The sequence below is a fragment of the Lissotriton vulgaris genome, chromosome 2_1, assembly GCF_964263255.1.
Source record: "Lissotriton vulgaris chromosome 2_1, aLisVul1.2, whole genome shotgun sequence".
NCBI lineage: Eukaryota > Metazoa > Chordata > Amphibia > Caudata > Salamandridae > Lissotriton > Lissotriton vulgaris.
The window spans coordinates 587,763,695-587,780,685 of NC_141687.1; the positions used below are offsets into that span (position 1 = coordinate 587,763,695).

A 16,991-nucleotide genomic window follows, 5' to 3' on the forward strand; every position below is an offset into this window, starting at 1 on the left:
GTTTCCCCCCCATACTTCCACCCCAACCATATGTGTCATGTTGCCTATCACTTATGCCACCCCAAAGAACGGTGATGGATTAAACCCAGATCTTTTGACTGGGTGTGAGTGTTTGGTTGGTTCAGATGCTCCGTCCATTACCACCCCCTTTTGTACCGCTTTTGACCACCATAAGTGTGGCAGGGTATGCTCAGACGTGAGTCCCTTGCTCACTTTGCCACTGGATTCAAGCAAGCCGGGCTGAAGACGGCTGGAATGCCAGAAACCGGTCCTCGGAAGCTTGTTTCCGGTCCAGGGAAGGCATGGCTTAGCAGTTCGGGCTGGATTGTTCCCATGAGGCTCAGGGTCAGGCTGATTTGCATATAGCCATGTCTGAACTGGGGTGGCAGAGTGGGCTAAAGAACGGTGATGGATTAAACCCAGATCTTTTGACTGGGTGTGAATGTTTGATTGGTTCAGATGCTCCGTCCATTACCACTCCCTTTTGTACCGCTTTTGGCCGCCATAAGTGTGGCAGGGTATGCTCAAACGTGAGTCCCTTGCTCACTTTGCCACTGGATTCAAGCAAGCCGGGCTGAAGACGGCTGGAATGCCAGAAATCAGTCCTCGGAAGCTTGTTTCCGGTCCAGGGAAGGCATGGCTTAGCAGTTCGGGCTGGACTGTTCCCATGAGGCACAGGGTCAGACTGATTTGCATATAGCCATGTCTGAACTGGGGTGGCAGAGTGGGCTAAAGAACGGTGATGGATTAAACCCAGATCTTTTGACTGGGTGTGAGTGTTTGATTGGTTCAGATGCTCCGTGCATTACCACCCCCTTTTGTACCGCTTTTGGCCGCCATAAGTGTGGCAGGGTATGCTCAGACGTGAGTCCTTTGCTCACTTTGCCACTGGATTCAAGCAAGCCGGGCTGAAGACGGCTGGAATGCCAGAAACCGGTCCTCAGAAGCTTGTTTTCGGTCGAAGGCATGGCTTAGCAGTTCGGGCTGGACTGTTCCCATGAGGCACAGGGTCAGACTGATTTGCATATAGCCATGTCTGAACTGGGGTGGCAGAGTGGGCTAAAGAACGGTGATGGATTAAACCCAGATCTTTTGACTGGGTGTGAGTGTTTGATTGGTTCAGATGCTCCGTGCATTACCACCCCCTTTTGTACCGCTTTTGGCCGCCATAAGTGTGGCAGGGTATGCTCAGACGTGAGTCCTTTGCTCACTTTGCCACTGCATTCAAGCAAGCCGGGCTGAAGACGGCTGGAATGCCAGAAACCGGTCCTCAGAAGCTTGTTTCCGGTCGAAGGCATGGCTTAGCAGTTCGGGCTGGACTGTTCCCATGAGGCACAGGGTCAGACTGATTTGCATATAGCCATGTCTGAACTGGGGTGGCAGAGTGACCTAAAGAACGGTGATGGATTAAACCCAGATCTTTTCACTGGGTGTGAGTGTTTGATTGGTTCAGATGCTCCGTCCATTACCACCCCCTTTTGTACTCCACCCATAGGGGCATGTTGCCTATCACTAATGCCACCCCACCCATATGTGTAATGTTGCTTATCACTGATGCCACCCCACCCATATGTGTCATGTTGCCTCTCACTGATGCCACCTCACCCATAGGGGCATGTTGCCTATCACTGATGTCACCCCACCCATAGGGGTATGTTGCCTATCACTAATGCCACCCCACCCATTTGTGTAATGTTGCCTATCACTGATGCCACCCCACCCATAGGGGCATGTTGCCTATCACTGATGCCACCCCCTGATAGGGGCCTGTTGCCTATCACTAATGCCACCCCACCCATATGTGTCATATTACCTATCACTGATGCCACCCCACCCATATGTGTCATGTTGCCTATCACTGATTCCACCCCACCCATATGTGCCATGTTGCCTAAATACTGATGCCACCCTACCCATAGGGGGATGTTGCCTATCACTAATGCCACCCCACCCATATGTGTAATGTTGCCTATCACTGATGCCACCCCACCTATAGGAGCATGTTGCCCACCCATACTGCCACCCCAACCATATGTTTCATGTTGCCTATCACTGATGCCACCCCACCCATAGGGGCATGTTGCCTATCACTAATGCCACCCCACCCATATGTATAATGTTGCCTATCACTGATGCCACCCCACCCATATGTGTCATGTTGCCTGTCACTGATGTCACCCCACCCATAGGGGCATGTTGCCTATCACTGTTTCCACCCCGCCCATAGGGGTATGTTGCCTATCACTAATGCCACCCCACCCATATGTGTCATGTTGCCTATCACTGATGCCACCCCACCCATTTGTGTCATGTTGCCTATCACTGATGCTACCCCACCCATAGGGGCATGTTGCCTATCACTAATGCCACCCCACCCATATGTGTAAGGTTGCCTATCACTGATGCCACCCCACCCATAGGGGCATGTTGCCCACCCATACTGCCACCCCAACCATATGTGTCATGTTGCCTATCACTGATGCCACACGACCCATAGGGGCATGTTGCCTATCACTGATGCCACCCCACCCAAAGGGGCATGTTGCCTATCACTAATGCCACCCCACCCATATGTGTAATGTTGCCTATCACTGATGCCACCCCACCCATAGGGGCATGTTGCACACCCATACAGCCACCCCAACCATATGTGTCATGTTGCCTATCACTGGTGTCACCCCACCCATATGTGTCATGTTGCTTATCACTGATGTCACCCCACCAATTTGTGTCACGTTGCCTATCACTGATGCTACCCCACCCATAGGGGCATGTTGCCTATCACTAATGCCACCCCACCCATATGTGTAATGTTGCCTATCACTGATGCCACCCCACCCATAGGGGCATGTTGCCCACCCATACTGCCACCCCAACCATATGTGTTATGTTGCCTATCACTGATGCCACACGACCCATAGGGGCATGTTGCCTATCACTGATGCCACCTCACCCATAGGGGCATGTTGCCTATCACTAATGCCACCCCACCCATATGTGTAATGTTGCCTATCACTGATGCCACCCCACCCATAGGGGCATGTTGCACACCCATACAGCCACCCCAACCATATGTGTCATGTTGCCTATCACTGATGCCACCCCACCCTTACATGTCATGTTGCCTATCACTGATGCCACCCCACCCATATATGTCATGTTGCCTATCACTGATGCCACCCCACCCATATGTGTCATGTTGCCTATCACTAATGCCAACCCACCCATAGGGGCATGTTGCCTACCCATACTGCCACCCCAACCATATGTGTCAAGTTGCCTATCAGTGATGCCACCCCACCCATATGTGTCTTGTTGCCTATCACTGATGCCACCCAAACCATATATGTCATGTTGCCTATCACTGATGCAACCCCATTCATAGGGGCATGTTGCCTATCACTAATGCCACCCCACCCATATGTGTCATGTTGCTAATCACTGATGCCACCCCACCCACAGGGGAATGTTGCCTATCACTAATGCCACCCAACCCATATGCATCATGTTGCCTATCACTGATGCCACCCCACCCATATGTGTCATGTTGCCTATCACTAATGCCACCCCACCCATAGGGGCATGTTGCCCACCCATGCTGCCACCCCAACCATATGTGTCATATCTTGCCTATCACTGATGCCACCCCACCCATATGTGTCATGTTGCTTATCACTAATGCCACCACACCCATATGTGTCATATTGTCTATCACTGATGCCATCCCACCCATAGGGGCATGTTGCCTATCACTAATACCACCCCACCCATAGGGGCATGTTGTCTGTCACTACTGCCTCACCCTTCCATAGGGGTCAGTGTGTCTGACAATATTGACACCCTCACCCATAGGGTGGATGATGCGCCACACATCCATCAAACATCAACCACAGGTATGTCAGCCAAATACATTTCCCCACAACATGATGCCAACAGTGTGTAGTGCCTAACAAATACCCCAACAGTGAATTTGATTTATGACCCACAATGTAACTACCATCACATATGTGACCAACACCTTTGGGCTAAAGAAGTCAAGCTTTGCAATAGCACTGGGCCGATATGTTCAAAACCACCATCAGTGTGTACATCCAATGTAAAATGTGTGGACACAAACTGCAGATAAAGTTGAGCATTGTGGCAAAGGGTCTAAATCCCCCATCATCACAGTGACTTCGAGGTAAGTGTCATTATGGAAATAGCAGCACATGCCAAAAAGTATGTATGATTCCTGGACATGTCAGCACAACACTTGTTCAGTCAACCATCATTTACCACCCAAAGTAGGCACTGGTGACATGCGCCTGGGTACGGTAGTGCACCTTAAGTCACCTGGACATAGACAATACATACGTCTAGCAAGTTGCACAGTGGACACAGTTGACTTTACACCAATGATGCCCACACCTTCATGTACAGTGGAAACGGGACAACAGTCAGGGAAAGTGTAAAATTTTACAATGTGAAGCACATCATATGTGCATGGGCGCAAGCCTCAGATGTGGCCATGCCAATGAAATGTTAACATCCCTGTCCAAAATTAGTTAATCATGACACACCCAGTCAGCTGCAAAGGATGACATGGATACCAACCTGAACAGGAAACATCTCATGGTTCACTTGGAGTACACCACATCAACACCTCAGTAACAGACGTTTGCATCATCACAGCAAGGTCAGGGTAAAGAGCATCAACAATATGTACAGCTAAATCAAATGCACAAGTATAACAAAAAATGCTTTATTCAGCAAATTGAAATCTAAAAGGGAAAATCCAAAATAAAATTTAGTCCAATGTCCTCTCAAAAAGCAAAGTCCAGTGAGGGTGTGAGTGACACCTGTCACCCGTTGCTTGCCTGCACTGCTAAGGACTGGGGAAATCCACTTTGAGGGGCACCAGGCACGGCAGGGACAGGATCAGGACTCATCAGAAGGAGGCTGTGAAGAGGTGGTGGGTGCAGGAGAGTTAGTGGCAACTGCAGTGGAGGTGTCTGGCATGGTTTGTGCCGTCACAACAGCCTCACTATCTGTGGTTTGCTGGTTGCTGATACCCGCCCCCACAAGGGAGTCATCCTCCGAGCTGCTGTGGTCCTCAGCTGAGGTGGATGGTGCTGAGGACTCCTCGGTGTGGCTCCCCTCACCCTCCGTGCCACTGGGTCCCTCCGACTCCTCAGTCACTGGCCGAGGCTGGCTCTGCGGCTCCTCTAGTTCCGTGGCGCTGTCTCCTGTGCCCGTGGATGTATCTGCATATAAGTAGGAAAACAAGGCCCACATTAGTCGCCTGCACTGACTGCACACAACACTGTCAATACAGCACATTACAGGGCATGCACTGGCACCCTTAGCTGATATTTGCTCAAAGTGCCCACACAGGTGTACATATGGCAATAGCCAGTCTGAACATCAACCATGGCACCCATATCCCTCCTGGACTTGTACCCATATGTCTGTTGCATGCTGGCTGATAATACCCCAAATTGCACACATGCACCACATACACAGTTGTTGTACATGCAAATGACCATGTAGAAGTACATTACTATTAACATACATTACATCACATGCCAATCACTCAGTACAGGTGTCAGGATGAAGGTATGCCCAGACTCACATTTCACAATCTTGTGTGATGCCTAGCAGCACAACACAAAATGATGTGCTTACATCCTGAAAGTTAATGACACAATGGGGTGCATGGAGCACCTCTGACTCCAATGCAGGATCCCCTTCTCAAGTCGATGCCCTGGCACATACATGCATGGTAAGTTAGTCTTCACTGTCACATGTCATGGGGTAATGCATCCGGACAACATCAGTTTGCACTGCGTCACATTCATAGGTCATGCCCATAACAAACACTGCAGCTGACAAGTGCACCAGTCTGTCCCTTGCCACACACTGTTATTGGACTATAATGAACCAACATCACTAAAATCCGACATTTAAGTGACTGCAAAAATAACTACCTGAACATGAGCACCTCAAAGTCGGCTGCTAATGACACACAGCTGCGTAAAAGTCACTGTTGCATTCAGCACTGTGCACATTCAACTGACCACACCCCTATATGTTGCACACTCTGATGTACTGCTGACACTTAAATCCTCAACATACCAGTTGTCACAAAAAGGAAGCCACACCACAATGATATTGTGTCAGATACCTGATGGCACATTTCAGGAAGAGTTGCATACAAATTATATTTGAAACGTAAGTCTTGTCTCTTGTGTGAATTAATTTATTATTCAATAATTCCACTTTGTGTTTAGATGTTGTAGTCACATCTCGTTATACATCCATTATTTAATCGTTTTTCAAAATCATTGTTTTGACAATCTGTATCATTATTTTCCCTTTGTTCCCCAATGCATTTCGGCGCGATGCGCCTTTGTCAAGGGATTAATCTGTTGAAAAAAAATAACAATAATGCATTCCATTACTCAAAAGTTCTTTTGCCACCGATTTTCACATGTGAAATACATAAATGCCTAATGTTTAACTCGTAACAACCTATTTCCACAACGTACATCAACTTCGCCTTCATGTTAGGATTGCTTAAACGTGCTACTGTGTTTCGCCGATATAAATGTTTACTCGATTGTCACATAGAGCTCTAAGTGTAGTTAGCTAACTCACAGTTAGTGATTGCAGCTTACCCCATGTTCTACAGCACTTCGGTTACTAACTACTTGTTCTAATCTCTTAGCGCGTGGATAAACCTCACAGCGTACAAGTGAACCCTCCGTGGAGGATCGCGCTTACCGTCTTGGCGTTCTCGGGCCGTTTCTACGCTCTATGCATGCTGGGACTGCTGCTTGTAGCGCGAGCGCGCTGTTCATGCTATTTAAAAAGGAAGCCTCCCTGTATGTATTAACTGTTCTTAAAGGCACAGACTGCTGTTTGTAAACCCCAATGTTACACGTTAGGCTAGTGTGTCCTCCACCTCGCAACAAAGTCAGAAATCATCTTATTTACAGATAACAAGCAAATTCGATCCTATCATTTAAACCTTTCGGTTTTAATAGTTTGTAAAAAAAATATCCAGTGGTTTTCTCTTTTTATCAATGTTTTTCTATTGTCTCTTCCAGGTGCCTTATCCACTTGTTCCAAAATACAAGCTCTTAAGTCGTCTACTCGATGTTGGGCTTCCATAAAGTGGGTGGCTATCACTGATTTGGTCGTTTTTGTTCTGATGTTGCTTTTGTGCTCATTGAGCCTTACTTTTAATTTCCTTTCTGTTTGTCCCACATATTGCATGTTGCAAGGGCAACTTAAAAGATAAATGATATTTGTAGAAGGATTGGTGCCGTTACAACGCAGGCTATTACAACGCCTGCTGTTACAACGCGGTTTTTGCATCGCATACCACTACAACGCATAGTGCTTTTAAGCGCTGGAAAGTGATTTATTTAATTTACTATTCAAACTCCAGTCCCCGTGGATAGTAGGGAAGGTGTTGGATAGTAAATTAAATATATTCCCTATCCTAGAGCGCTCCCCAGCTTAATGCGTTGTAATGGTTTGCGTTGTAATGGTTGCGTTGTAATGGTAGTGCGTTGTAATAAATGCGTTGTAAGTGATGTTTCCCTTGTAGAATCGCATGTTCCATTAACTTTAAGTTTCACAATATTTCCATTTTGTGCGTGGCGTATTTGTTCGCCTTTCATGATGTTTTCACAATTATGACAGTTTAAACCGGGGATTGTCCCCTTGTATTTGATGGAAGATCCTCTGTTAATGTTGTGTTTCAGCAGTTCACCTATGTTTTTGGATCTTGTGTGTGCTAACAGCGGTTCTTGACTAAATCGTCCTTTAAAATCTGGTTCAGTGGCTAATAGTAGCCAATGTTTTCTGATGATTTTTTTGAAGTGGTAGCTCATAGTAGAAAACTTGCTGATACACGTGATTCGTTGATCTTTTCTGGTGTCTCGAGGAGTGAATAATTCTTCTCTGTTTTTTTGCGCAATTCTCTCCTTTGCTTGCTCTAATATTGAGTCTGGATATCCTCTGTTTTTAAATCTTTCCATCATGAATTTTGATTGAATTTCTAGTTGCTCTGGTTCCGAGACTATCCTTTTAACCCTCATTAGTTGAGAGAATAGTAAATGTCTCTTAAGTGACGGAGGATGAAAACTGTTATACTCTAGAGTGTTATTTCTGTCTGTGTTTTTTCGGTATAGATTGGTTTTGAAACCCGTGGGGGTATTACTTATTTCTACATCCAAAAAGTTTATCTTGTCTCTGTTGATTTCCCAAGTGAACTGGATTCTTTCATCGATGTCATTCAGAGCTCTAACTTGTTCAACCAATGTTTCTGTTGATCCCTCCCATGCTATGAAGCTATCGTCTATAAACCTAGTGTATAGAGGAAGGTGGCTTTTCCATGTAGTTTTTTGCAAAATATGCGTTTCCTCGAAGTTTTTCATGAAGATATTAGCATATGTTGGGGCTGCTGGGTTTCCCATGGAAGTACCGCTATTTTGGAGAAACCATTTTCCTTAGTAGTTAAAGTAGCTATGCATTAGAATGAATTGTACCAGTTCCAACAAAAATACTTGCATTTCTGTTTCATATTCACTTTCTAGTAGTGCTTTTTCAACGGCTTCTAGCCCCAAGTTGTGGGGTATTGAAGTGTACAAAGACTTCACATCTATGGTAGCAAGTGTTATTTGTTGATCATCATTAATGTTGATTTCTGTTAGCTTTTTAAGAAAATCCGTAGTTTCCTTGATGTACGATTGTGCTGCCATTGCGCTGGGTTGTAGGTATTTGTCCAGAAATTTGCCTATGGGTTCTTGTATGCTGTTTTTGGTGGATACTATAGGTCGACATGGTGGTTTTTGTTGGTGCTTGTGAATTTTTGGTACCATGTAAAAAGTCGGGCTTTTGGGGTACTCTTGTATCAGGTATTTTTTAGTGCGTTCCTGTATTGTTGCCTTTATCAACTGCTTTCTGTATGATTTGTTGCAGTGTTTTCTTGATTTCTTGTGTTGGGTCATTGTCTAGTTGCATATAAAGGTTTTCATCATTTAAATGCTCCATCACTTGTGTCTCATAGTATAAAGTGTCCATTATTACCATTGCGCCGCCTTTATCGGCCTTTTGACAAATGATATCTTCATTGTGACTGATGGCTTTGATGATACCTTGTTGTTTCTTCGTCAAGTTTCGGTGTTGCTTGATTCTCTGGGTATTTAAGCTTTGTATGTCTTGTTTACAAAGTTGCTCAAAAAGGTCTAGTGTTTTGTGGCTCACTGGGGCCATATAGGTGCTTGTTGTTTTCAATCCTTTTAGTCGATCTTGGTCTTGTTGTTTGTTTTCGGTGACCTCATTATCAAAAAAATTCCTCAGTCTTAATTTTCGTGTTAGTTTAAATAAACTCGTGTCTAATTCCAAAGTGTGGGTGTCTGTCGTGGGAACAAATGATGTCCCCTTTTGCATCGTATCAAGTTGTATGGAGGTGAGCGGGTATTTTGAGATATTAATGACTAAGTTGTCTGCTGTTTCTTTTTGTCTTTTTTGGATGTCACATTCCTTGTTTGTGGTAAAAAAATGTCTTTGTCCTTTTCCCCTACGGGGTCTCCCCTTTCTTCCTGTCCTTTCTCTAAAAAAAGGCTGATTAGTTGATGTGGTTGCTACGATTTCTTGAGTGGGTTCTTGCCTCTTTTTAGCTACTGTCGATTCACTTCCAGTTGATGATGTGTCTGTTTGTGACCCATATCGTGTTTGTTGCCTTCTCTTAGCATATACTTCCGCCCATGAGTATACCTCTTCCAATTAAACAAATGCAGTCTTGACCTCATTCTTTTAATCATAGAAGAGTTATCAAAAATGTTGGAAGAACTCGATATGGAAATCAACAATGTCAAAGACGAACTAAATAAACTAATCACACCTGAGGAATTAACAAACATCCTTGCAGACATCAAAAGCCAATTAGCAAAACACACACAGGAGGTGAATGACAGAAAATTATGGAAATACAGGAGAGATACTTTAGATTATAAGTTGGAAGAGGTATACTCATGGGCGGAAGTATATGCTAAGAGAATGTAACAAACACGATATGGGTCACAAACAGACACATCATCAACTGGAAGTGAATCGACAGTAGCTAAAAAGAGGCAAGAACCCACTCAAGAAACCGTAGCAACCACATCAACTGATCAGCCTTTTTTAGAGAAAGGACAGGAAGAAAGGGGAGACCCCGTAGGGGAAAAGGACAAAGAAAAAAACTTACCACAAACAAGGAATGTGACATCCAAAAAAGACAAAAAGAAACAGCAGACAACTTAGTCATTAATATCTCAAAATACCCGCTCACCTCCATACAACTTGATACGATGCAAAAGGGGACATCATTTGTTCCCACGACAGACACCCACACTTTGGAATTAGACATGAGTTTATTTAAACTAACACGAAAATTAAGACTGAGGAATTTTTTTGATAATGTGGTCACCGAAAACAAACAACAAGACCAAGATCAACTAAAAGGATTGAAAACAACAAGCACCTATATGGCCCCAGTGAGCCACAAAACAATAGACCTTTTAGAGCAACTTTGTAAACAAGACATACAAAGCTTGAATACCAAGAGAATCAAGCAACACCGAAACTTGACGAAGAAACAACAAGGTATCATCAAAGCCATCAGTCACAATGAAGATATCATTTGTCAAAAGGCCGATAAAGGCGGCGCATTGGTAATAATGGACACTTTATACTATGAGACACAAGGGATGGAGCATTTAAATGATGAAAACCTTTATATGCAACTAGACAATGACCCAACACAAGAAATCAAGAAAACCCTGCAACAAATCATACAGAAAGCAGTTGATGAAGGCACAATACAGGAACGCACTAAAAAGTACATGATACAAGAGTACCCCAAAAGCCCGACTTTTTACATGGTACCAAAAATTCACAAGCACTAACAAAAAATACCATGTCGACCTAAAGTATCCACCAAAAACAGCATACAAGAACCCATAGGCAAATTTCTGGACAAATACCTACAACCCAGCACAATGGCAGCACAATCGTACATCAAGGATACTACGGATTTACTTAAAAAGCTAACAGAAATCAACATTAATGATGATCAACAAATAACACTTGCTACCATAGACGTGAAGTCTTTGTACACTTCAATACCCCACAACTTGGGGCTAGAAGCCGTTGAAAAAGCACTACTAGAAAGTGAATATGAAACAGAAAAGCAAGTATTTTTGTTGGAACTGGTACAATTCATTCTAATGCATAGCTACTTCAACTACCAAGGAAAATGGTTTCTCCAAAAGAGTGGTACTTCCATGGGAAACCCAGCAGCCCCAACATATGCTAATATCTTCATGAAAAACTTTGAGGAAACGCATATTTTGCAAAAAACTACATGAAAAAGCCACCTTCGTCTATACACTAGGTTTATAGACGATATCTTCATAGCATGGGAGGGATCAACAGAAACATTGGTTGAACAAGTTAGAGCTCTGAATGACATCGATTAAAGAATCCAGTTCACTTGGGAAATCAACAGAGACAAGATAAACTTTTTGGATGTAGAAATAAGTAATACCCCCACGGGTTTCAAAACCAATCTATACCGAAAAAACACAGACAGAAATAACACTCTAGAGTATAACAGTTTTCATCCTCCGTCACTTAAGAGACATTTATCATTCTCTCAACTAATGAGGGTTAAAAGGATAGTCTCGGAACCAGAGCAACTAGAAATTCAATCAAAATTAATGATGGAAAGATTTAAAAACAGAGGATATCCAGACTCAATATTAGAGCAAGCAAAGGAGAGAATTGCGCAAAAAAACAGAGAAGAATTATTCACTCCTCGAGACACCAGAAAAGATCAACGAATCACGTGTGTCAGAAAGTTTTCTACTATGAGCTACCACTTCAAAAAAATCATCAGAAAACATTGGCTACTATTAGCCACTGAACTAGATTTTAAAGGACGATTTAGTCAAGAACCGCTGTTTGCACACACAAGATCCAAAAACATAGGTGAACTGCTGAAACACAACATTAACAGAGGATCTTCCACCAAATACAAGGGGACAATCCCCTGTTTAAACTGTCATAATTGTGAAAACATCATGAAAGGCGAACAAATACGCCACGCACAAAATGGAAATATTGTGAAACTTAAAGTTAATGGAACATGTGATTCTACAAATATCATTTATCTTTTAAGTTGCCCTTGCAACATGCAGTATGTGGGACAAACAGAAAGGAAATTAAAAGTAAGGCTCAATGAGCACAAAAGCAACATCAGAACAAAAACGACCAAATCAGTGATAGCCACCCACTTTATGGAAGCCCAACATCGAGTAGACGACTTAAGAGCTTGTATTTTGGAACAAGTGGATAAAGCACCTGGAAGAGACAATAGAAAAACATTGATAAAAAGAGAAAACCATTGGATTTATTTTTTACAAACTATGAAACCGAAAGGTTTAAGTGATAGGATCGAATTTGCTTGTTATCTGTAAATAAGATGACTTCCGACTTTGTTGCGAGGTGGAGGACACACTAGCCTAACGTGTAACATTGGGGTTTACAAACAGCAGTCTGTGCCTTTAAGAACAGTTAATACATACAGGGAGGCTTCCTTTTTAAATAGCATGAACAGCTCGCTCGCGCTACAAGCAGCAGTCCCAGCATGCATAGAGCGTAGAAACGGCCCGAGAACGCCAAGACGGTAAGCGCGATCCTCCACGGAGGGTTCACTTGTACGCTGTGAGGTTTATCCACGCGCTAAGAGATTAGAACATGTAGTTAGTAACTGAAGTGCTGTAGAACATGGGGTCAGCTGCAATCACTAACCGTGAGTTAGCTAACTACACTTAGAGCTCTATGTGACAATCGAGTAAACATTTATATCGGCGAAACACAGTAGCACGTTTAAGCAATCCTAACATGAAGGCGAAGTTGATGTACGTTGTGGAAATAGGTTGTTACGAGTTAAACATTAGGCATTTATGTATTTCACATGTGAAAATCGGTGGCAAAAGAACTTTTGAGTAATGGAATGCATTATTGTTATTTTTCAACAGATTAATCCCTTAACAAAGGCGCATCGCGCCGAAATGCATTGGGGAACAAAGGGAAAATAATGATACAGATTGTCAAAACAATGATTTTGAAAAACGATTAAATAATGGATGTATAACGAGATGTGACTACAACATCTAAACACAAAGTGGAATTATTGAATAATAAATTAATTCACACAAGAGACAAGACTTACGTTTCAAATATAATTTGTATGCAACTCTAGCTGGTTAATCAGCACATCCTGATGCCCTAGGAGACAGAGCTAAATTTAATGTTCTGCAGACCGGATTATTACACAGTCACTCGAGAGTAGTGGGTGATACCTAGGAGCACGGAAAATAGGAAGCAACTTATAATTCAAGTGGCAGTGCACTGTCCAACACTACAATTACATTTCAGGAAGCACAATCAGTAGGTACATACACATGAGTCTGAGTCTCCCAATGATGTGGAGTGGGCATGACTGACCAAGTAAACCTGTAAATGTGTATTGGCCTGGACAGTAGGCAGGTGTCTGGGCTAGTGTGACATAATTCCAATACATACTCCTGAGGACACTACATGGAATCACCTGCTGCATGGGTATGTTTTAAAACCCCCACCCACATGTTGTGAGACAGATCAGCAATTTGAACACATATGAAAGGCACACACAGAACACATGTCAGAGACCAATCATAGTGCAAAAAATAGACCCACCCACAAAGCACACATCAGAGTCCCAGTAACATAGGCTGTGCATGGGGTGCTAGGTGGCGCACTTGCTGATGGCCGCTCTCAAGTGAGGCTCCCGTCGCCCGGCGGACATTATCCTATGTTTATCCTCTCAAAAGATGACCCTTGGAGGTGCAATATGGCTTGATCGAGAGATTAGCACTCCTGACGTGATCAGTGCGAATCCTGTGAGCTTGGACCGCCTGGGAGCCGCAGAGAAATATTTGCCGAAGAGACCTGTGGAGCCATATGAATCTGGCCGCCGGCCTCCACTCCACGATAGACCGCGGCTGCCTGCGTGGTGCACAGGCCGGATATTAGGCCTGCCCTAGAGTGCGCGGAAGCCGTTAATGCTGTTCTAGATTGCCGAGAACCTGGTGAGGGAGCAGCGTAGCCGGCGGCGGTGCGGATCCCGGCCCAAAAGAGAGTGGAGGTAAGAACGGGTCTGGGCAGTGCTTCGGGGTTGCGGACACCCCCCGAGACCTCTGCGAGTGGCCTCCCGGCCTGTGGCGAGCCGATTTCTCCTCATCCCCCCCCCTCATGGCTGACAGACTGCCTTTGCGGCAGAGACCCGAGGGACCCTGAGGCTGCTGTGATGGTGCTGAGGCTGGGCAACCCGGGGGGGCCCTGCTACCTTCATCTGTCGCTTCCTGCCCTGGGGGAGTGTTTTGCGGGCATATCTCTGGCCTCAACTGCGGGGCTACGAGGCAGACACCTACACCATTCCCCCCCCAAGAGGCAGACACGCTGGGGGCGACGTGACCATGGTCCGGGAGTGCGAGGGCCGACCGTGAAAATAGAAGATACCTGCAAGAATCTTCTGCATGCTGCAACGTGGCCCCCACAGGCCAGAGTGGACAGTTAGCATTGCGTAGTCCACATATGTGACGAACTGAATGGCACAGGCGGAGGGAGAGCTAAGAGCCCACAGCTGGAGTGGCATATCCGCGACTGCACATTAGAACACGCACAAGACTGCGTCAGACTCGAGGGAGGCCTGCTGGAGGCCCTCGACCGCACAGTGCTCGCAGACAGACCCCCTTGTCGAGATGGTGGGGCCCCACTGAGTGGGAGATCGCGGTCCACATACAGCCGGGGCAAGGCTGTGATACCTAGAGCGCACCCCTGCTGTGGGGCCGGCTCCTCCCCCGAATCCGGGATCGGAATTGGACATTCTCGAAAACCCGCGGCCCGCAGCCTTGGCAGCGAATATGGGGGAAACCGATACACGGCAATCTAAACTCACGTTTGATGCCACCAGGAAGCCCCCTCGGGCGGGACAAGTCCTCAAGATCCAGCCATGAGCGGTGGATCACAAGATGGCGCTGCGGGCCAATCCAGTGAAGTACAGGATATCCTCCGCGAAGTCCGTCAGGGCTTCGCCACCATAGTGGTTAAAGTGGACCGGCTATCCTCAAGAATGGACGCGAGCGCCCACAAACTAGAGGGGCAAGAGGAAAGAATAAAAGAGGCAGAGCAACGCATTTCGGACTCGTAAGATACCACTTCCCGAAACACTTCCCAACTCTCTCGTATGGATAACTTGCTCAGGGTCATCGCAGCGAAGAACGAGGATTTGGAAGCTCGCAGTAGGCGCAATAATATTCGCATTTTAGGCATTCAGGAATCCACCAATACTGGTCGGATGGAGGATTATGTGGAGAGACGTCTGCTGGTAGCGATTGGATCTGACGCTTTTTCAAATCAATTTATTGTCGAACGCGCACACAGATCCTTGGGGCCTAGGCCCAAACCAGGTGACACTCCCAGGCCCATAATCGCTAGACTCCTAAATTACAGAGACCGGGATGTGGCATTGAGAGCTGCTCGCACTAAGCAAAAGTTGGCATATGAAGGGAACACCTTCTCTATCTACCAAGACTTTACACCCATGGTGCAAGATGAGCGGCGTAAATTCATCGAAGTGAAGGCTAAGTTTCGAAAGTCACAGATTGATTATGCCCTTCTCTACCCCGCGCACCTACGGGTAACACACCAAGGCAAACAACGATTCTTTACGAAGCCTCAGCAGGTAGATAAGTTCCTTAAGGATCTCAGGAAAACAAATGGGACTGATGCGGCTGCGGAAGACCCATGGAGATCCCCTGACAGAGACACAAATGAGTAGATGCAGCGTGGTGCTCTGGCACACATGGACACTGGTAATGAATTGATTCACTGGTGCTTTCTATCTGATCTGTGGGTGGCGGCTATGATAACATTGGTGTATGAAACAAGGTAATTGCGCCTAGAGGGCACCACTGCCTGCTCGCGGGCACCCCTTGCTGTCAGTCCGGACTCTGGCGTTAGCTAGAGTCTGACTGGAGGGTGAGGGGGAGTTGTGTAGCCACCTATGAATAGCCCCCACTGGGAATTCCCCAAAGCGCTTTGGTGCTACTGTTTAACTGATGTTGTGTTAGACTTTTGGATGAGGTATTGGTGGGGGTGGGGAGGGTGGGTGTCTGATGCTGGCATGTGTGGGGTGCTTCAGTGGGAGGGAGGAGAGGGGAAGGGCAGGGGGAATGGGACTGTTTTGAATTCATATAAGATGCGAGGACTGGAGATCATGGTAGGCGTACTGACCCTGCAGGGTGCGTATATGGTAGAGATTTTCACATTGAGGAATGGATTTGATGTAGTGGCTCTGGACTGGGGAGATGACTCTTCACATGATTGTTTGATGTGGTGTGACTATGGCTAGCGAGGTGGGAACCTCGTGAAATGTCAGGGGACTGGGAGACCCGAGGAAGAGACGGCAGGTGCTGGCATACCTTGATAGGCACCGAGTACATATAGCTATGCTGCAGGAAACCCACTGTTTTTGCATCCCGATGGGCTACACATAGAATATTCTCCTCCTACTTGACCTATGCTAGGGGTACGGCTATATTGGTTAAGAAGCAGGTGCCCTTCCACTTAGCTGGGACGTTGGCTGATGAGCGCGGGAAATATTGCCTGGCATGGAGATGTCTTTGACAGCAGTCGGTCACACTGTTTTGTTGTTATGGGCCTAATGTAGACGACGCAGACTTTTTCATTTCACTGTGGAGGGAGATAGGAGAAATAAACTCGAACCACGTTATATGGGGTGGGGACTTTAACGTTACTTATGCCCCGCAGACGGATAGATCCCACCCGGCATCGCACCACCACAGTAAAGCCAGTAGCACGCTGACTGATATTTTGCAAGACAGCCACCT

General features: G+C 45.7%; 1 long non-coding RNA gene across 1 annotated transcript in view; it reads right to left on the reverse strand.

The window, feature by feature from the left end:
* Positions 1-4,719: 4,719 nt before the first annotated feature.
* The window catches only part of LOC147730796 (uncharacterized), a 116,803-nt gene continuing 104,531 nt past the window's right edge, over positions 4,720-16,991 (reverse strand). Inside the window, exon 3 of the long non-coding RNA XR_015308606.1 lies at positions 4,720-5,243. This is a non-coding gene — a long non-coding RNA (uncharacterized LOC147730796). The remainder of the gene's footprint in view (positions 5,244-16,991) is intronic.